The 22,715-nt window shown below is 39.3% G+C and overlaps 2 non-coding genes and 2 pseudogenes across 2 annotated transcripts; 3 read left to right on the top strand and 1 right to left on the bottom strand.

Moving 5' to 3' along the window:
• Positions 1-14,506: 14,506 nt before the first annotated feature.
• Positions 14,507-14,686, top strand: LOC132898497 (U2 spliceosomal RNA; annotated as a pseudogene).
• Positions 14,687-16,353: 1,667 nt separating this feature from the next.
• Positions 16,354-16,526, top strand: LOC132897827 (U2 spliceosomal RNA; annotated as a pseudogene).
• Positions 16,527-17,500: 974 nt separating this feature from the next.
• LOC132896670 (U5 spliceosomal RNA) lies at positions 17,501-17,610 on the top strand. Its single transcript, XR_009656131.1, has one exon. It is a non-coding gene; the product is annotated as a U5 spliceosomal RNA (small nuclear RNA).
• Positions 17,611-18,943: 1,333 nt separating this feature from the next.
• LOC132897426 (U2 spliceosomal RNA) lies at positions 18,944-19,128 on the bottom strand. The gene has a single exon (XR_009656315.1). It is a non-coding gene; the product is annotated as a U2 spliceosomal RNA (small nuclear RNA).
• Between the last annotated feature and the right edge of the window lie 3,587 nt (positions 19,129-22,715).

Raw genomic sequence — 22,715 nt, 5'->3', positions numbered from 1 at the left:
GTGAAGGTGATGATAATGGTGTTGTTCTTGATGATTTATGTAACAAAGGTGATCATTATGAAGGTGATGAATAAATAAATGTAGTTATTTCTTTATTCATTATATGTACATAATTATGAACAATTTGTTGATTTTTGTGTGTGAACATTACCTAATAGTGGAACCTCATAGGCATAGAGTGTGGATACATAAACCCATTGAGTTGTTTTTGGATTTCTTGCCATGATGCATTTCATTGTACCTCTTAAAAATTATGCTTGTCAGTTAAAGGTTATCATTTAAAGAAGTGTATGCTTATTTACATATGATTTTCTTTCATCTCACCAACAACCAGTTGCTTTCTCTTTTGGACGAAACGAAGCCCAAAGATTCCAGCCTGCAGAAATTGTCTAAAAATACAGCCAGATGGCCGATCACTGGAGTTCATTCTGTCTCAACATACTGTATTGTGTATTATTCATTTTGATAATCGTGTAATAAGGACCCGAGACCTTCGTGCAAAACATGCACACTTCTAAAAAAAAAAATATATATATATATATATATATATATATATATATATATATATATATATATATACACACACACACGTTCATCTTTTATGAACAAACTATAACTCTAGAAACTCTTTAATGGTCTTTCTAGTTTCATAACACAATTTCTTAATATTAGTATGTTGATAATGCTGAGTGTTTTAAATATTTCCTCAATTGCACTTTTTTTTCTTAACAAAACCTCTATCATCTTTTCAAAGTCAAAGCTCGAATCCCCGGAGCTCGCTGCGCTGCATTCAGACAGGTAATGATTTTACATAGTAACTATGTACTTACAACGTAGTGTTTTTACATAGTTAGTACGTAAAATTCTGGACTACCAGCAACGTTTTTACTACGTCAAAGATTTTGTACCCACCACCTTCCCACTACACTATGGATACTTTCACACTCATATGGGCACGTTCTCACCACCTTACATTTTCACATCCTTTCTATTACCTTACAAAACCTGAGTAACATTATGCAGATGTAGGTATCATGCCGCCATCTTGTGTCAGAACTACAATACCCAGTCCACTTCTGTGTGACCTACGTCACGCGTGGGCGGGATCATCTACGTCATCATTCAAGGAAACATAAAACAATGGGACAACGCTTCCATCTTGCTCTCTCACGTCTGGCTTCCGATGGATCTGGATGTATAAAGAGGCGCGCTCTCCACCCCAAAAAGACGTTTTCTTTCTTGCAAGATCCATCACTCAGCGCGATTTTGCTTCTTACCCTTGGCAAAGGTAAACTCTAGAGTCGCGCGATCTTTAAACTCAACCCGAGTTACAACCGGTTTACTTGCATTAGAAGTGACGTCACGACTGCAGCCCAGGCAGTCAAAAGTTAAGAAGCGATTGAATCCTTTTTAACTCAAAAGCGCTGTGCATCTTATTCTGATCAGAGACTTTTCCTCATGAACGCTGAGGTTCGGACCAAGAATCCTCTGCTTTCCACGGGAACCACCCAAGTGCTCCGCTGGACCCGAAAGTTTTCTCCGCCTCCATCACGAGCGGCTCACGTGCTCCCACGGCGAGGCCCGAGACTACACCGGCGAATAGTTCTTCATATCTTGCTAAAGGCAGGATTAAGTAAGATTTTGGCATTTGGGCATAATTAGGATAGTCTTAGGAATTTGCTTTTATTTGAAATAGTGTGAATTTAAACCCAGGTTTATCTGTTACACTGTTAGACACGCAGCGTGTTGATTTATTTTGGTTCTATGTTCTCTCAATTGTTTAATAGATAGGCTGCGCATGCTTCTCTCTTATTTTTACTAACATTATAATAATTTCATTATTATACATCTTGATCTCAAGATTTCAGTGGATTCAGTATGGTTATGAGCTAGTGGGTTAGCTACAGCTTCCCTTTTGTCTGCTTAGCAACACAAAGCTAATCAAGGCCTACCATGTGCTCATCAGGCCTGATAAACCACACCTCAGCTAGAAATCCACAAGCTAGCTTTTAGTTAGCTACGGCTAATACCCTTGTCTTTAGCAACACGTGCTCAGTAGGCCTCACCAGGCCTAACAAACACACTTTAGCTAGGCCATAGGGCCTTTAGCAAACTCACACTAGCAACACAAGGCTAAACACAGAGCTAATCCTTTCTGTTTAGATAACATTCTTTTGTTTAGCTACCAACAAGCTAGGCCTCCACCACGTGTAGTTAGCTACACGAGGCTAAACACATGGTCAAGTCCTTCACACTCTCTCTCTCACACACACACACACACCTCACTGCTTGTATATATTGATATCTTTTTATCTTTGTATAATAAATTCATTTATTAAACAAACTGTTTATTGTGTGAACAACAATATCTGAAGTCCCCAATTTTCTCAAAGAATTCAAAAAGGGTGCGTATGCAAATGTTATATGGTAAGTGATCTTAATAATTTGGAAATGTACCATAATTTAGCTGTTTGGTAACTTATTATTAAGCACCAGGATTAATGGTATGATTCACTAAACGATTCATTGAACGATTCACCAAATGATTCACTAAACGATTCATTGAACGATTCACTAAATGATTCACTAAACGATTCATTGAATGATTCACTAAATGAGACTGATTCTATGGTATGATTCAATTCAAACGAGTCAAATTAAATGATTCAATGGGATTGATTCATTTTAATTATTGACCTTCAAAATTTAATGAGACTGATTTAACGAGATTGATCACTTAATATCAATAATTAACTGATTGCACCCACACAGAAAACATGTAAGAAGCAACAATATTTTGCATAGTCGGTGCATTTATTTATATTAAAAAAAAAAAAAAAAAAAAGCATAAAATGGCACAAAAACCAACAAAGACTGACTGCAATATTTACACACATGTCAACCATTATTTTTGTTCTGGCTCTAGAAAATATTTAATGGTGAACCAATATTCAATAATAGAAATTCTAGCAGTGAAAGAGCTAACAGCTGTCTCTGGTTTCCGAATCAGATGAATGGTGGGTTGGCACAGTAGTTCTCTCCTTCGTTGTTGCAGCCACAGCAGCGCGAGCCTGCAAATATAATTATAATCAATGATAAATTGGGAAATCCTTGTTTACCATTATATGGTCAGATTAAGTGATGTATGTACACACAAAATATTTGCAAGAGGTACAGATAATTTTCTACACTGAACGTGAGAAAATACTCTTATCTAATCAATATTGAAGATCTTGAAGACTTATTACCCCATTTGCATTTTGCAATATCACAGAAAAAGTCATGTTGAACTCGGAAAAGATTTCCATTATAATATCACAAAAGTAAAGAAGAACCATGAGCATGTCATGTATTTTATTACATAATAACATACCAGTCAAGCATCATGTCACTGGAATCGAGACCCCAGCCAAATGCTAACCTGAAAGCGGTATCCACCCCTCTTGCTTGGGGCATGCTTTAGTGTCTCCGCCACTTGCAGCTCAATGTTGTGGTCTTTACAGGTTGGGTGGATCTTTCTGCACGCTTCTGTTAGTAGATATATATTTAAAAAAAAAAAAAAAAAAAAAACACCTTGATTACAACCAGTCCCAATTAATGAAGGTATTCTAAGTGTTTAAATTGTCTATATAATTATTTGTGTAATGCTTAATAAATTTACATATGCAGAATTCAGGTTTATTCTGCAGGTAAACTTAGTCAAGAATTTCTTAAATGTCTGCAATTTTGATTCATGCTGTCATTTTTAAACTGTTGCTAATCTTATCAGCATCAGACCTAGGACCATCCAGGGTCAAGTGGCCACTGGCCAGAGTTGAAAACAGCTTCCCTTATAATGAAAAGTATACATCAGCCAATGCTAACCATCATCCTCATCTTTGTTATCCATCATTTCACCAATTCTTCCAACTTTCAATCTTTTAAACCAGCTTATCAAAATAACTTTATTCATTGAAACTCCTACCAATTTGTACATACAATTTAGAGCATAATATAAGTGAGCCTCCATGACAGAGTGGTAGATTCACACCCGAGTCTGGGGATCGTTTCATCCTTCATCTCATTATCCCAGGAGTAGAGATGAAAGTGGAGAAAAGAGGGGGAAGAAAAAAAAAAAAAAACCTCAACTTTTGAAAGTCAAACTAAGATATTGGGGGGGCAACGTCCCCCGAAATTATTTTAATAACACACACAAAACCCTGCATTCTAGTGCATTTTATTACTTATTTTCACTCAAACAAGTTATAACTTTTAAGCCTTTTTCTTTCATGTACATTAATGATTAACATGTCAAAAATATCAAATTTAATTCCCCAAGTTAGAGTAATTTTCAGGAGTGCATTTAGAAAACGCGGTGATTTTCCTGGCTACACAGTTAATTACCTTGGGGGGGGGGGGGGGGGGGGGACAAAAAACAATTGAAGGTAAACTCAGCAAAATCCCAAAACAGTACTGTTAAAAAGTAAAGGTCTGTTAGAGTTTCTAAAGCTTTCAGGTTTCAATGTTGGGGACATTGATAAATGAGGCTCAATCTTTTAGTAGAGTTGTGCGTTTGCATAAGCTAAAGTGAACTAAAAACTTCCAATTCATATTTACGCTAGTTGAAGCCAATTGTTTACATTAGTTCGTATTGTCTAAATTTAAAACACACCAATGAATACCAAATTTCTCATGTAAATCAGGGGCGTAGGGTGTGTGTCACACACTGACTGGCAGCCTGAGTACATTATGTAACAAAAAATAATTACTATTGCTAGTTTTAGGCAGCTTAGAAACCAGGTCCTCCATTATTCCTGTTTCTTCCACGTTTTCTTGATGTGTTCTAGAAATGGCACTAAAACCTAGCTTCAAAGCCACAAAATGCAACTTTGATGGGGAAAAAAATAAATAAATTTTATACATCTTCCCTCTCTTCACGTCGAAAGGAGGAGGAAAGTTTTGCTTGTTTTGACATGGCGAATTATTAACACGAGAAAATACTCATAATTCGCAACTAAAAAGACTGCAGCTACACTGGCAGCTTGAACATGCTTTCTAGTGCGATTGTGTTGCACTTGCACAGAACGGTGTCAGTCCTGCATGCCTTAGCACGTGCACCTGAAGGCGTGTGCGCCTAACGAGCTCCGGCACGCGCGCCGTTAAGAAAGAACACCTGTCTTTAATCAATGAACTGTGGTTGGGCTATTTAAGGACTGCACCCATGCAAGGACGATGCGAAGTATTACGCCACGTCTAGGAACGCAAAAAATGCGAAAAATAAATTTCTCCATTCGGAAAATCAGAGATTTTCAAGAGTTTTGTCAAATATCCGGATTTCCGGGTATTTCGTCATTAGCGGAAAAAATCCGGAGGAATTTTCATGAAAATCTAAAAATCCAGAACACTTTCATGACTACAGGAGGTCTCTTGGGCCGCATGAGCCTTAGTTGCTAAAAGGTGGGCAAAAATCCCAATTCACCACCACTTAGAGTGCAAAAACTAATCAATATTGCTTGAGTGCTGTTCACCAGTTTAATTTCATACTTTTGGGTCTTTAGGCCTGAATTAATGTAATGTAAATATTATTTCCTGAGAATAAATGATTTCAGTGCATATACATACTATATATAACTCTGTTGAGTGGCAGGGCCTCAAATGACCGCTTCTTCTTCCTTCCTTTCATGCTGAACTGAGACCACAGTTGGGAAGTTCCCAACTTTTTCATCATCCTTCGGATGGTGTCTCCCACATCATGCCCACCGACAGCACTCAATAAAGTCACCTACAAACAAAAACGAAATTCCTTCAGGACATTTTGTTAAGAAAATATATGCAGACTAAATGTTTTTATTTCATTAAAATCATATGAAAATTTGTTGATATAATGAATGTGTAATTTACCAGCTGGGAGGTCCGTATCATGAAATACCGTGACCGAGGTCACGGTATTTCACCATACGGCCCGACCTTGAGCTGGGAAATAATATTTTTTTCTTTACCAAATTCTAACAGAAAACGAGAGCGCCCCAAAGCGGGGAAAAAAACAAAACGAGCCGAGCCGCCATTTTGAATCCTCATTCATGGCTGTAATGCAAATTACTTCCTCCTCAGTACACAAGTGCACTTCCATGGCAGGAAAAAAAAAAAAACAAAACTACATTTTGCCGCCTATGTAGTCCCCTATGTATACAAAATTGAGTCATTCAGGATTCAGCCATGTTTTTTTCTTTTATTTCTTCCTCAGGGTAGTAAAAAACTACCCTGGCAAAATGCTGAAATGCTGGCAAAAATTTATACGTTTTTTGATAATCTTATAAATAAGTCTTAGTTAAAAAAAAAAAAAAAGTTGACAAAAAAATTCTACAACCCCGATTCCAAAAAAGTTGGGACAAAGTACAAATTGTAAATAAAAACGGAATGCAATAATTTACAAATCTCAAAAACTGATATTATATTCACAATAGAACATAGACAACATATCAAATGTCGAATGTGAGACATTTTGAAATTTCATGCCAAATATTGGCTCATTTGAAATTTCATGACAGCAACACATCTCAAAAAAGTTGGGACAGGGGCAATAAGAGGCTGGAAAAGTTAAAGGTACAAAAAAGGAACAGCTGGAGGACCAAATTGCAACTCGTTAGGTCAATTGGCAATAGGTCATTAACGTGACTGGGTATTTATTTAAAAAAAAAAAAAAAAAAAAAAAAAAAAAGAGCATCTTGGAGTGGCAGCGGCTCTCAGAAGTAAAGATGAGAAGAGGATCACCAATCCCCCTAATGCTGTGCCGACAAATAGTGGAGCAATATCAGAAAGGAGTTCAACAGTGTAAAATTGCAAAGAGTTTGAACAGATCATCATCTACAGTGCATATCATCAAAAGATTCAGAGAATCTGGAAGAATCTCTGTGCGTAAGGGTCAAGGCCAGAAAACCATACTGGGTGCCCGTGATCTTCGGGCCCTTAGACGGCACTGCATAACATACAGGCATGCTTCTGTATTGGAAATCACAAAATGGGCTCAGGAATATTTCCAGAGAACATTATCTGTGAACACAATTCACCGTGCCATCCGCCGTTGCCAGCTAAAACTCTATAGTTCAAAGAAGAAGCCATATCTAAACATGATCCAGAAGCGCAGACGTCTTCTCAGGGCCAAGGCTCATTTAAAATGGACTGTGGCAAAGTGGAAAACTGTCCTGTGGTCAGACAAATCAAAATTTGAAGTTCTTTATGGAAATCAGGGACGCCGTGTCATTCGGACTAAAGAGGAGAAGGACAACCCAAGTTGTTATTAGCGCTCAGTTCAGAAGCCTGCATCTCTGATGGTATGGGGTTGCATTACTGCGTGTGGCATGGGCAGCTTACACATCTGGAAAGACACCATCAATGCTGAAAGGTATATCCAGGTTCTAGAGCAACATATGCTCCCATCCAGATGACGTCTCTTTCAGGGAAGACCTTGCATTTTCCAACATGACAATGCCAAACCACATACTGCATCAATTACAGCATCGTGGCTGCGTAGAAGAAGGGTCCGGGTACTGAACTGGCCAGCCTGCAGTCCAGATCTTTCACCCATAGAAAACATTTGGCGCATCATAAAATGGAAGATACGACAAAAAAGACCCAAGACAGTTGAGCAACTAGAATCCTACATTAGACAAGAATGGATTAACATTCCTATCCCTAAACTTGAACAACTTGTCTCCTCAGTCCCCAGACATTTACAGACTGTTGTAAAGAGAAAAGGGGATGTCTCACAGTGGTAAACATGGCCTTGTCCCAACTTTTTTTTTAGATGTGTTGTCATGAAATTTAAAATCACCTAATTTTTCTATTTAAATGATACATTTTCTCAGTTTAAACATTTGATATGTCATCTATGTTCTATTCTGAATAAAATACGGAATTTTGAAACTTCCACATCATCGCATTCCATTTTTATTTACAATTAGTACTTTGTCCCAACTTTTTTGGAAACGGGGTTGTACTATGTTTTTTGTCGTGAACGAGCGAGTTGCCAGAGGTCCATAACTAGGGTCCGTATCGTAGGATATGGACCCGCTCACCAGCTAATCAGAGTGCAGGATTTAATGGAAACTGCACCATGAAAAAAACAATTATGTTTCATACTAATAGTTCCCTACACTTGCTTTCATACAGTATAGTTAGAACAGAGTTGAAGGTTATATCACATATGGTGGATAGGCCAATGCAGCAGCGATTTTTACTGATGTAACCAAGTGGCCTGTACTTGGTCATTGGCATCTCATCAATATAAATATATAATTACCAATTCCTTCCTTAGAGCTGGATCTGCCAGCTTTTCACAGAACCTGTCCAACTCTTCAGCTGATGTTAGAGGATCCTCCAACATGTCTTCAATAACATCAACATCAGGCCCTGCTGCTGAACCTTCTGCCAGGATTTGTTTCAAAAGATTCATCTGAACCTTCTGATTCTGCACAATTTCATCTAGGCGCATCAGAACCTTTCTCTGATAATCTATAAAAAAACATAAAAAGGAAATGGTTAGTGTCATGGGCCACAAAAATGATTGAGCATTATGCATTTATGAATTAAAGACAAATTTTAAAAAGGGTTGGATTTTATGATAAAAAAATACCACACATCAATAAGTAATATTATTAGTACTGGATGTCACTGCACAGATATTCAGACTGACAGATCACAAATGCAAGTCATTTATTCAAGTAGTGTTCCTATCTTTTCATAAAATGTGTATGCTAGCATGTCTCTTTTGTAAGTAAGAATAGAACTCACTGTCTGATCTGGTATTTTGCTGTGGGTCTGTGCTCCTCGGCCTGAACAGCTTTTCAAGGTCCTCTGTATCTGAGACAAATTTGCAAACCAATTAATATCTTGCAGAACAAATGGAATTAATTAAGCTAATGGTCAGATTTTACTGTTTGTTTTTAATGAATGTAATATGCAAACCTTGGAGATGAATGATAAACCTGGCTCTGGGGGTTTTCAACAGAGCAGGCAGCCCAGGATGACCTTTCTTTTGCAGGTATTTCAGGAGACTGTCAACAGCATTATGTTTCACATCAAATTGATTAACCCATTTTGACAGTCCATCGGAAAAGGAAATGTCATCACTTTCTTCACCGTCATATTCATTTTCAGAACTTGATAATATGAGGTGGTGTTCGTGTTCATCTATCAAATTCCAGCTTGCACCATTGTCCTCCAACTCATCCACACCTGAATTCTTGTCCTCTGAGTCAGCATCGCAAATGGAGTCATTTTTGTCCATTTTGACAATACCAGTGTTTGTGTCACTGAATTCACTTGTATTCACATTTAACTGTTGCTCTACAGAGTCCAAAAGTGGTTGTTCCAGTACATCCTCAACACTGGAATCTTCACCACTGTCAGAAGAAAAGGACGGCACTTCACATTTGTTTTTCTTCTTCAGAGCATAGTTTGCCGGTGCCCATTTCCTCTTGCATTCGCGTTGACGCTTAATACTTGCCTCATCCATTTTATGTTTTCTATAAAACAAGAAGCATGCACACTTTTGTTATATTTTATTAGTACCAATTAAGTAACACAATCACTATGATTTTGGGTACCAGTAGAATAAAATGCTTAACCAAAGTTTAAATTAATAGAAGAGGGATGAAATAAACTTCATGAAAATAACAGAGGTACAAATCACAAAGGGGCGGCATGGTGGTGTAGTGGTTAGCGCTGTCACCTCACAGCAAGAAGGTCCGGGTTCGAGCCCCGGGGCCAGCGAGGGCCGTTCTGTGCAGAGTTTGCATGTTCTCCCCGTGGGTTTCCTCCAGGTGCTCCGGTTTCCCCCACAGTCCAAAGACATGCAGGTTAGGTTAACTGGTGACTCTAAATTGACCGTAGGTGTGAATGTGAGTGTGAATGGTTGTGTGCATGTGTCAACTCTGCAATGACCTGGCAACTTGTCCAGGCTGTACCCCACCTTTCGCCCGTAGTCAGCTGGGATAGGCTCCAGCTTGCCTGCAACCCTGTAGAACAGGATAAAGCGGCTAGAGGAGATGAGACAAATCACAAAGTGGGGATAGGAAGAAGGCAAGGCTAAAATGGGCAAACACACTAAGGCCAAACAAAATAATATATGTGTTTCCTGGGTTTTCAATATAGGGTAGGTAGGTAAAAAAAAAATTTGTTTATCCCAAAAGTTTGACAAATTTTCTAGGGTAGGTAGGAAAAAAAGTGAGAAGTTTCCTTTGAAAACTTTTTTTTCAAAATACTCGTTCAAAACTAAACCTAGTCATCAGATATCGTTGATGATAAGGATGCACTTGTATATAAATTGTTCTAATAATGATGGCATACTTTCATTTTCCAGGTAAAATGGGAATATTTTGGTGGATGATCCATTTGGTGGTGGCCAGAGTGGTGGTGGTGGTCCAGTACCTAGATCTATCCCTTCAGTTCGGAACATTTCCAAAATATATTTTTATATACTTGTGGGGACTTTCATACTTAAAACTGATGTCTTGTGCGTTTATCAAAATTGGATGCATGCCTAACATCTCGGCCTTAATGACATTATATTTGCTTCATGTTTTTTCTTATTCTGTCTATGAATGCAATGTTCACTTATGTTGTTCTAATGAATACAGCTGCTCCGTGCCATTTTCTTTTCAAATAAAGAAACTAAATTTCCTATATTTAAGTTTCCTATTCTGTGTTTGTAAATTGTGTTGCAAAATCAATGCAAATGCTTTCATTTTTCAGCCCTGTTAGTCCATACTCTAACAGGGATGTGATTTGGGGCTGGTGAAATTATCTGAAAATTTTAGCCGGGGGTCTGGGGGCCGCAGGCCCCCAGCTGGTCCAGGGCAGCGGCCTGGTGGGGGGACAAGGGGGGGAAGCCCCCCGAAGCTCCTAGGTTCTGGGGTTTTCTGACTTAAAAATTGTACTAAAATGGCAAGCAAACACACAAGAAAAAAAACTTGTCATGATTAACAAATTCAAGCCAATTTAATGGTCAACATGCAACTCTCGCTCACACACACACACACACACTCTCGCTCACACTCTCGCTCACACACACACTCTCGCGCTCTCTCTCTCTCACACACACACACACACACCAAAGAACCAACGCGAGCAGGGCCCGCTAGCCCCGCGCCTTGTGACGTAATTCACCCTGAGGCGAGCCGCGGTTTTTCTCCAACCATTCCCAGCGGAACTTTTTTTTTTCATTATTCTGTCGATTTCTTTAACTCAATTTGCATCTTTACGCCTCGATCACGGAGGCTGCCATCTTTCAACTCTGTTTGAAGCGAGTTACGTACAGCTATCTAACAAGCACGTTCATTGGTTGTTACAGAGCGATGAGCCAATCACGTACCTCGTTTCATCTCATTGACGTAATTACATCATTTACGCAATTACGTCATTGAGATGAAACGAGGTACGTGATTGGCTCATCGCTCTGTAACAACCAATGAACGCGCTTGTTAGATAGCTGTACGTAACTCGCTTCAAACAAAGAGTTGAAAGATGGCAGCCTCCGTGATCGAGCATAAAGATGCAAATCTGAGGCTGCCATCTTTCAAACAAAGTCGGAACGAATAGGATACGAATGTGGATGAGGAAAAAAAAAAAAAAAATCGGAAAAAAAATTTTCTTCAAGTTTTGAGGTGAAAAAAAGCGGAATTCCACGAATTCGCGGAAAAATCACATCCCTGCTCTAAGGTTTAAATCAGGAGGAAACCAAGGAATGTATCATTTCACTGACACAAACTCCTCCAATTTCAGATTTATCATCAATTCAGATATCTTAAGTTGAGTATAGAATAGCATTGGAAGTGTTGAATACCTGATTTATACCCTGAGCAAACAGTTCCTTGTGATGCATTATTTCAATCACTATCTAGCCATATCCACACTAAATTATCTTCCCCGCATGTACCCAAAACCACCAACACAATGTCCATCAATATCATCAACTTAGCTACATGCATGTTTAGTGGTGTTGGAAATAATAATAGAATGGGGCTTTTCTAGTGAATCTTCTCCACATAGCCATTGCCGGACTAATTAGGTTGAATCAGGACTGACTGGCACCCATTTATGAGAGATGAAGGATGAATTATACCAAGGTAGGAATGGTGGACTTGAACCCGGACCTCATTGCATGTCATGTGAGTGCCACCTACATATTCCCAGAGTTGGGAAATTACAGAATGAACAACTGTATTTTGGGATTATTCAAGTACAAATTCCAGAAAGGTCAACTGTTTATTCTCACAACAACAGGTTGAACAGTATGAATAGTATATTTTTTGTGACCTACGCCACCAAAAATTTATTATGCAAGGTATACATTTGTTACCAATTTCAGTGTCATAAGTTGACATTTTTATGACAGCTCCTTCAAATTTACACATGGAACTTCAGAACATGGTAGATGGTAATTATCTTATGTTTTGGCATGTAAAAATAAATCCATATTCAACTATATTGGGGGGGGGGGGGTCTGTCTGTTAATACAAACCCAAACCCTATCTAATATCAAAAAAATAATGGCTTGTATTCATCAGTTTTGGGAACAGGATTTATCATTTGTTCAGTGATTGCACGACTGCTCAGTGACTGCACAAAGGAACAGGTCGGCGGCGGCGTCTATAATCTGTAGGATTGTTCTTCAAAATTAGTCATTGCCGCCTATCAAAATACCATCCAGATTCACCCTGAATCATCATATAATCTATTTCAAATATATCAGTTTAAATTCGTTATAGCAACGATATTGGGGCGTTAACAGACGCCATATTTCCAAGGTCGTGATGTACGCTCGTAAGGTGAACCGGAACTACATCTAATAGCACAATGGAAACTGGGCGTGTTGGTTGTCAATTTACTCCTGACGGGCCTCGTGTCTTTCGGCAAATACCAAGTGGTTTATATGACACGCCCTAGCGGTTCTCGTTTGACTCACCAAGTGGCTGCCAAGCAGGTAGGGTCGGGCGCGAGAAATAGTTTGTTTATCATGGTCATAAACAGTTGAAGGGTCGCAGTGTTTTTGCAGGGTCGGTCGGGTAACCGGAAACGCATTTTGTTTGGCCCAACCCACCATTGTCTCTCTTTAACAAGCTTCACATATGAGGGGGGAAAATGCTCAACAAATAACCTTCTAAATCAGTAACTGGGGCTATCAACGTGTTTGACCAAAACCTAGTGACAGGCACATTTAACAGACAACAACGCACTAAAATTCGTTAAAATAAACATTTAACGATAACATTTGCATCTAATATATCGTCAGATTTAATCACCTTACATTCACACAATGACACAACAGCAAGGGGAACATTCTTACCTTGAAAGATTCTGTCGATCAAAGCGCTCCAATTATAACCAAACACCTTCCCTTCGCACAAATAAAAACAACTGGGAGGCCGGAAGTCCCGCCTTCAACGGGTTTTGAAAGACCGAGGCGAGCCGGAGCCGCAAAGCATGATGGGATAGCGGTCAGCCAGCATATGTTCACATGGTGGGGTCCCAGGATGGGGGCGGGGATTGGGTTTGCTAAGAAAGTGGGGGAGGTTTGAGCGGCCCGAAGGCGCGCTGGGAAATGAAACTGTACATGTTCATTCAGTGAATTTGAACATATTTTGAATAATTTTGCTTGCTTCAAGCTTTCTGTTGTGTTTACTCTTTTATACACCCCCTTCCCCTGGTCGCTGAAGGGGGGTTAGACCCCTTATCTCCCCCGGATCCGCCCCTGGGGGCCACAAACAACATTCTCAATCACACATCATAGGAAGAGAAACAGGCTCAAATCACTTGTTGGCAATCACGGGTCATGTGAAAGTTCTCCCCTTCAGTTAAAGTTTTGCATGGACCGAACATGATTTTGGATTAAAAAAAAATCCCACTAATAGTTATAGAGGGTTACAATGCAGATAAATTGATAAGACAAACTGCAAAATCATGACTCTACAAACTTTTATTTCACTGAAATGGTCTCATTCAGCGCTATTTTAAAGTTAAATAAACCATGATCAATTCATCAACAGACCAAGATCACATTGTTAATGTTATTCATAGAGACATACAACAAAATGTACGAAAGCAAATTATTCAAATCATCAAATAGAAAATACACACAACATGTAGACTATAGAAAACATTTGGCGCATCATAAAACGGAAGATACGACAAAAAAGACCTAAGACAGTTGAGCAACTAGAATCCTACATTAGACAAGAATGGGTTAACATCCTATCCCTAAACTTGAGCAACTTGTCTCCTCAGTCCCCAGCCGTTTACAGACTGTTGTAAAGAGAAAAGGGGATGTCTCACAGTGGTAAACATGGCCTTGTCCCAACTTTTTTGAGATGTGTTGTTGTCATGAAATTTAAAATCACCTAATTTTTGTCTTTAAATGATACATTTTCTCAGTTTAAACATTTGATATGTAATCTATGTTCTATTCGGAATAAAATATGGAATTTTTAAACTTCCACATCATTGCATTCCGTTTTTATTTACAATTTGTACTTTGTCCCAACTTTTTTGGAATCGGGGTTGTATGTCAGTTTAATTAATTGGTATGTTCTCTAACTGATAATGTTATATTAAACAGATTTTTAGAAGAGAGAGCTGGAATAGGGGTTTGCTCCTTCTGCTCCATGCATCAACCTGGTATTGCAGTACATCCAAGAATGGTGCCTTTGTTCAAAAACTAAAGAAAGAAATGCTTTTTAATATGTTAGTTTAACATTTGATATGGTCTCTAAATGAGGATATATTAAATTGATTTTTTGAGTTGGAGTTTGCTTTTTTCATTCTATGCATTCAGAGAGCATTATAGTAGCTCCAGGAATGGTTATGTTGCAAAAAAAAAAAAACATTCTTTCTTTCGTTGTCTGGCCTAATTTATATTCAAATTCTTCGCCATATTGCTCTATTCCAGCTGGGCGAGGACCCTGTGCTGTACTTGAAGCGGTCTCTCTCCTCCCCGGTGCTGCTTTTTGATGGAACAACTAGCATTGTCCCTCTGGGAAACAGACCAGTGAGCTCCCTTCCCCAGGAGGATTATTGGGAAGGAATGTTGGTGTTAATGGCATAATACTACACTTTGTACTTAACATACCCAAAATGTATTGCAATGCTCCTCTCTGTCATTCAAACCGAGGTAATTGGTAATGCCATCCACAATCAAGATGCCACTAGCGCTTATACCGTAAAAAAGCAACAGCTGAATGGAAGTCATTCATTGAAAAATAGGTGAATGCCAAGCAGCATTTTATCAGGTCAGTTCTGCTTATGTTTGCAGTGCCTTTCAATAGCTTGTTTTGTTCCTGACTTGGCTAACTAATTATTACTGTAGCTATTATTCCTGACAGTTTAATAAATGTTGATATTTATCATACTTGAAGTCTTGGTTGTGATTTCAATCAAGATGTATATTCCTTAGAATATACATCCTTAGAATAATAAGGACTGTTTTTTAGTTTTTGGGTTTAGTTTTAATATGGATTTAGATTTGTTTCAAGATGAGCCAACTTGTATCAAAATACAGTTTAATCATACTGCACTAATACTACATAATTTGTACTTAAATTGGTAATGTTTTTCTTGTTCTTAAGCCTTAATTTGTACAATTAAGAATACAAAAAATTAAAAAGAGAATTATTTGCTTATATTTAGTATCTTTCACTTATTATTGGGCTGTATTAAGTTTGATTTCAAGTAATTTGATCTAAAAATCAGCATTTTCAGCTTATTTTAACCCTTTTGAATACTTATCTGGGACTACTTATTTCTAGATTTAAAAATATTATTTCAAGATTTCTAATCATCTCATCTCATCTCATTATCTCTAGCCGCTTTATCCTGTTCTACAGGGTCGCAGGCAAGCTGGAGCCTATCCCAGCTGACTACGGGCGAAAGGCGGGGTACACCCTGGACAAGTTGCCAGGTCATCACAGGGCTGACACATAGACACAGACAACCATTCACACTCACATTCACACCTACGGTCAATTTAGAGTCACCAGTTAACCTAACCTGCATGTCTTTGGACTGTGGGGGAAACCGGAGCACCCGGAGGAAACCCACGCGGACACGGGGAGAACATGCAAACTCCACACGGAAAGGCCCTCGCCGGCCGCAGGACTCGAACCCAGACCTTCTTGCTGTGAAGCGACAGCGCTACACCACCGTGCCGCCGATTTCTAATCAAGTAAAATTAATTTTCTGCATGGACAGATAATTTCACTAGTTTTAAGTAATTTTCTCCTCAAATTTAGTGTTTATGTTTTATATTTAGGCTACCCTTTTTGCAGTGCTTTTTCTGGTTTTCAATGGCTTTATAGTTAAAGCCATTGAATGCAGCAAGTTATCGCTTCTCAGTCTTTTGGCTAAGATCAAGTGAAGTATCTGTTTTTATCAATTTAATGTCTGATATGTTCTCTAAAGGAGGATGTTATGTTAAACAGATTTTTAGAACAGGGAGCTGGAATACTTTTTCAAAAAGAAAAAGTAACTTCATTTTTTTCTTATTTGACACACTCTAAATGAGGATGATAAACGGGTTTTAAAAAGTAGAGAGCTGGAATAAGGATTTGCTCCTTCTATTCCATGGATTCACATGGCATTGTAGTAGATCTAGGAATAATTACCTTATTTAAAAAATATATTTTTTCTTTATTTTGCCCGGCCTAACTTTTCCCCATTTCCTGGTTTTCTCCATGCTCAACAAGCAACTGTTAGTCTGCAGTCATTCCTTCTCCTACTTTTTCATGAGACAGATCACACAACACTCAACTGTTCATCTCATCATCTCTAGCCGCTTTATCCTGTTCTACAGGGTCGCAGGCAAGCTGGAGCCTATCCCAGCTGACTACGGGCGAAAGGCGGGGTACACCCTGGACAAGTCGCCAGGTCATCACAGGGCTAATACATACACACAGACAACCATTCACACTCACACCTATGGTCAATTTAGAGTCACCAGTTAACCTAACCTGCATGTCTTTGGACTGTGGGGGAAACCGGAGCACCCAGAGGAAACCCACACGGACACGGGGAGAACATGCAAACTCCGCACAGAAAGGCCCTCGCCGGCCACGGGGCTCAAACCCGGACCTTCTTGCTGTGAGGCGACAGTGATAACCACTACACCACCGTGCCACCCACACTCAACTGTTCCTTTTCAAAATTAAAACACCCCCACTCTTTCTTTCTTTCTTTCTTTCTTTCTTTCTTTCTTTCTTTCTTTCTTTCTTTCTTTCTTTCTTTGTATCAAGAACGCTTGTTGGTTAGACATTTCCCTGCCTGTGTCTAATGGCTAACAAAGCTTTAAAGGTATAAGAGATTGGCCCAGGCCACCTTACCCTATAACAGCTTTCTGCACCTCCAATACAGTTTCACTAACCTGATCCAGTGTTAAGTGTAGTTCAGGTTTCTTTTCATTGATGAAAAGTTGATGTAGTTCAGGTTTCTTTTCATTGATGAGAAGTTGATGTAGTTTCAGGTTTCATTGATGTAGTTCAGGTTTCTTTTCATTGATGAAAAAATCTTTTGCCTTTTATTAAAGAGTTCTATAGAGAGGAATTTTAATGAGTTTAAAATGAGTTTTTGCTCTGGCGGAGCTGAACATTTTTGGTGGTTAAAGCTGAGAAATATCAAGCTTTTGGTATAGAAACACACACACATGCCTAAAATGATGTCTCTTCTCAAAAGGATTTGGCTGTAATTTTTTTTTAACAAGGACACCATTCCTAGAGCTACTGCAATGCCATGTTGATGTATAGAGTAGAAAAAGTAAGCCCCTATGCCAGCTCTCTGGTCTAAAAAAAAATCAATTTAATATATCATTGTCATTCAGAAAACACATCAAACTCTAAAGGCCCGGTCCCACTGCACTTACGGATGCAAAGAGGATGTAAAACGTAAAAAAATCTTTGCCATCCGTTGGAAAACGCTATGCATCCGTTGTGTACTCATTGCATACGTGCTTCATACGCTCTATCCATCGAGCATCCGTCCACTGTGATTTCATCCGCGCAAAAAGTTTTGAGCTGCACAAAACTTTTAGAATGGATGAACTTTCCGCCGTGTATGATGTAAATCCGCGACATATACGAGCAACAAATGTTCTATGTCCGTTATCATCCGTTAAACGTCTGCTGTATCCTCTCTGCATCCTCTGGGCATCCTCGCAACTCACATCCGCTGCAGCTGAAAACAGAAAGAGGGAGGAAAGATAAGGTACATGAAACGTCTATTCATCGTTAGTAGCACGGAAATAGAAAGGATGTAAGCGTATGCATCTCGTATATAAAGTATTCAAAACGGACAAAGCGTTTATATCTGGGATGTATCTCGTATATTTAGGATGTCTGGAGTATGTAGAAGGACACCTAGCGGACAATCGATATTTTGTATAAAAAGGGGGAGAAAATCATCTGGATCTCTCGATGTAGCCGCCAGCACGTCTTTCCACTTTATGCTGACGGCGTGCGTGCTGCATCCCTTTATATCCGCGGAGCAGACGCAATTCATACCCCCCGCATGCGCAGTGAACGGTCTGCATCCGATATACATCTGCGCAACATCCCCTTTGTTTCCGTTAGGCGTACGTGATGCATCCCCTTCATCCGCTATGCATCCGCTCTTTCTGCTATGCGTCCGCTTCTCAGTTATCACCGGTAACCCCTTCGGAGCTGTCATCCACTTCCATCCGCTTTCATCCGCTAGGCTTCCTATGAACATGCGTTTAACATCCCCGCTATATACTACCCACGTTCGTTCTTTTCCGTTCTGTTTTCGCAAATTTTCGCCAATTTTGTCCATTTCTGGAGCGGATGAAAACGGATAGAGCCACCCCCGAAATTTTGCTCGTCCGCTGTGTCCTTTTTGCATACGTTTTGTGTCCATCGGCCAGTGGGACTGGGCCTTAAAGTGATATAGAAAAAAATTTTTTTTCAACAAGAGCACCATTCCTGGAAGTACTGCAATACCAGGTTGATGCGTGAAGCAGACAGAACAAGCCCCTATTCCAGCTCTCTGATCTAAAAATCTGTTTAATATAACATTCTCATTTAGAGAACATATCAGATAAGATAAGAACAGATACTATACTTGGTCTTAGCCAAAAGGCTGAGAAGCGATAACTAGCTGCAGCCAACAGCTTTAAATACAGGGATCCCAGACGTCTGCTATTTAGCGGAATTCCACTATTTTTCTAGCCAAAATGGTGGTGTTTTTTTTTTTAAATCTCTTGTATATCCGTTAAAAATATGTTTGTTTAAGTAAAATGACCAGCAGAATACGTTCTGATTTGGTTTGCTTGTTTAGCGATGTTTTTGTCAGCTTCGTTTGTTCTCGCTGACATTCGGGAACACTCGGAAGTTAAATTGATGTAAATACCGCGAGACTGTACGCGATAGAACGAGAAAACAATATGGCTGCGCCCATTTGCTAGAAAATGTGTTTTAACTCCGTTCATGCTTTTGTTTCTAATTCGTTGAACTTAATTCAATATGCAGGGCTGTGAAATTTCCACGGATTCTGTCGCGAAAAATATCATCTTCACAAAACGTCTATTTTTGCATTAAAAATCATGGGGGGGGGGTCTAGTCGGTTTTAATCGCCTTGCACGAGACCGGCGGCTCAATACAGCCGGACTCGCGGAGTTTTATGCCAGCTGAGCGTGGAACACGTCTTGACTGCGACTCAGGAGCAGTGTTGCCAAATTGGGCGGTTTCAAGTGCATTTTGGTGGGTTTTGAACATATTTTGGGCTGGAAAACATCAGCAGTGACTCTGCATGACAGAGCTAAAAATAGCTATTGTGTGACCTGGCACCGCGTACGTGAATTTTGTACTTACAGGGTGCAAGATCAGACATAGTTAAGATGCCATCAAAAAGGAAAGCTAAGGAGGTGTTTGAGAGAGATGCAAAGAGGGCTAGAAAAGAACACACAGACAGACTGAAGGAAAAGATGAAAAAGAACAAGTTTGCAAAACTGAAAGAGATGGTGTTAAAGAAAATTAAAAGACTTTCATTAGATGCTGTTTGACAGACTATGAACATTTTGTAAATAGCTTTAATAGAGGAATGCAAATACTATAGAACTAACTAATAACTAATAGCCTTACTGAAAGATGAATTGAAAGAAATAGCTGGGAGTGATGCAAAGAGGAATAGAAGGAGCCAGAAGTAAAAGAAAAGATGTAAATAATATATTAGATAAGAAACATTAGTTTTTTTAAACTTTTGCTCTGTAGACAAGAGACATTGTGACAGATTCTTGGAAAAAGCCAGGACATAATACAAGAATTAAGTGTAATTTGGAAGACAACAGGTATCTCTCACTTAAATATTGAGCATGATTTTTCACAAAGTCATTTTGAAAGGCCTATCAAAGTTTTCTTTTATTAACATTTCTTTAAATTGTTATTTACACTTTTTTTTACTTTTATTTTGATTATGAGGTAAAATACATAGGCACTTATTAGATATTTCAAGGTATTTTACATGGATCTTTCATTTTAAAAGAGAAAACTGTTGCCATTTTATATGGCAAAATGAAGACCAAGACTAGTCAAATATTTACTTGTTGAGATCAATTTTTTTAGTTGCTGAAAATGGCTCATATAACACCTAAAATGGCTTGGTGCGGGCCCCAGACCCCTGGCTTATGCTGGGGGCTATGCCCCCCAGACCCCCCCCCCCCTTTTTCCTCGGATTTCTTATTTACAATTTCACAGCCCTGAATATGTCGTGGAAAAAAGATATCATCCATAAAAGAGATAGCGGAACAGTGTCCGGGTTAGAAGAAGTATATTCTTCAAAGCTACATTTTCATCTAATTTTTATAAATAACAATTTTTTTTTGCCACTTATGTTTAGTTTAGTTATGGTTTATTTGATAGGGACAGATACATATCATGTAGGCTGTGCAACAGCCTAACAGTAGGCATCATAGCATTTATAGCCATAGGCTAATTTCCAATGCCCATCCCTAGAAGGGCTTTTAAAATAATATATAAAAAACTATTTATTTTAAAAAGCAGCCTAACTAAACTAAACATAAGTGGCAAAAAAAAATTGTTATTTATAAAAATTAGATGAAAATGTAGCTTTGAAGAATATACTTCTTCTAACCCGGACACTGTTCCGCTATCTCTTTCATCCAGGCCATTCATTCAATCTAAAATACAGCCAATATACATATACATAACTAACCATATGTCAATGTCCATCCACATATCCATTCATCCACTAAATATAAAATTAGTAAAATTAATAAAAATGGTCAGACATTACCTACCTTTCTTTACACCTGCTCTACATAATAAACATACTGTCACGAACACACACGCACACCCACTAATTCAAACACACACACTCAAAATTAACAGCCCCCATCCCCCAACCCACCAGCACACTTAAGATCACCACACACACACTTACACACACACGCACATAAAATCGACATCCCCCACCCCCCACCCAACACACACACATGCATATTCACACATGGCTACATACCTGGTTGCTTTTTAGGAACTCCTTCATCTGACTCCTGAACCACCCATGATTATGAATGGCCTTGATTTCAGGGGGCAAACTATTCCATAAATGTAGTCCTTTAATTAGGAATGAGGACTGACCAAAGGATGTTTTACGGTGGGGTATCCTACAGTTCCCTGCTACAGCACCCCTGGTGGACCGCCCAACAACCTGCATTGGTTGGATAAGGTCACAGAGCACTTGAGGGGCTTGGCCATGCAGGCATTTATAGATCAAGTTAATATTTGACAAAGCAATATAATTATTAAAACTTAGCGTGTTCAGGTGGGGTGGCATGGTGGTGTAGTAGTTAGCGCTGTTGCCTCACAGCAAGAAGGTCCTGGGTTCGAGCCCCGTGGCTGGCGAGGGCCTTTCTGTGCGGAGTTTGCATGTTCTCCCTGTGTCCACGTGGGTTTCCTCCAGGTGCTCCAGTTTCCCCCACAGTCCAAAGACATGCAGGTTAGGTTAACTGGTGACTCTAAATTGACCGTGAGTGTGAATGGTTGTCTGTGTCTATGTGTCAGCCCTGTGATGACCTGGCGACTTGTCCAGGGTGTACCCCGCCTTTCGCCCGTAGTCAGCTGGGATAGGCTCCAGTTTGCCTGCGACCCTGTAGAACAGGATAAAGCGGCTAGAGATAATGAGATGAGATGAGCATGTTCAGGTCCCGCTGGACATCACAGTGATGAGCTCTTATTGGCCTCTTACCTAGGGTCATTATGTCATTGATTACAAAATATGGCATCAAATAGATACACATTGTTGTTAAATTCTGTTGCTTTTCTATGTAAAATCTATGTAAAAAATGTGTTCTATAGCATCTTTAAATGTTAAAATCTCAACAGCTTCAGGGGGCTTGCAGCCCCTTTGACCCCTGCTGATAGTTTCTTACATTCCTCTGTTTTTTTCAATTACTGCTGGGATCCCTGTTCTGTATTCAGCCTCTCCTAACTTGACACCAGAAAGCCCTTGGTGGGTCCTAATAGCTTCTGCAAGTGGCTCGAGCACGAGTGCAAATAATAAAGGTGAGAGAGGACAGCCCTGACAAGCACCTCTACTCAAGGGGAAGATACCCAATACTGAACCATTTGCCAAAACCCTCGCAGCCGGGGACCTGTACAGCACCTTGATCCACTCAACAAAACCAGAGTCCAAACCATACCTGTTCAAAACATCAAATA

This window comes from Neoarius graeffei, chromosome 1 (genome assembly GCF_027579695.1).
Source record: "Neoarius graeffei isolate fNeoGra1 chromosome 1, fNeoGra1.pri, whole genome shotgun sequence".
NCBI lineage: Eukaryota > Metazoa > Chordata > Actinopteri > Siluriformes > Ariidae > Neoarius > Neoarius graeffei.
This window is presented reverse-complemented; position numbering and strand designations above follow the sequence as displayed.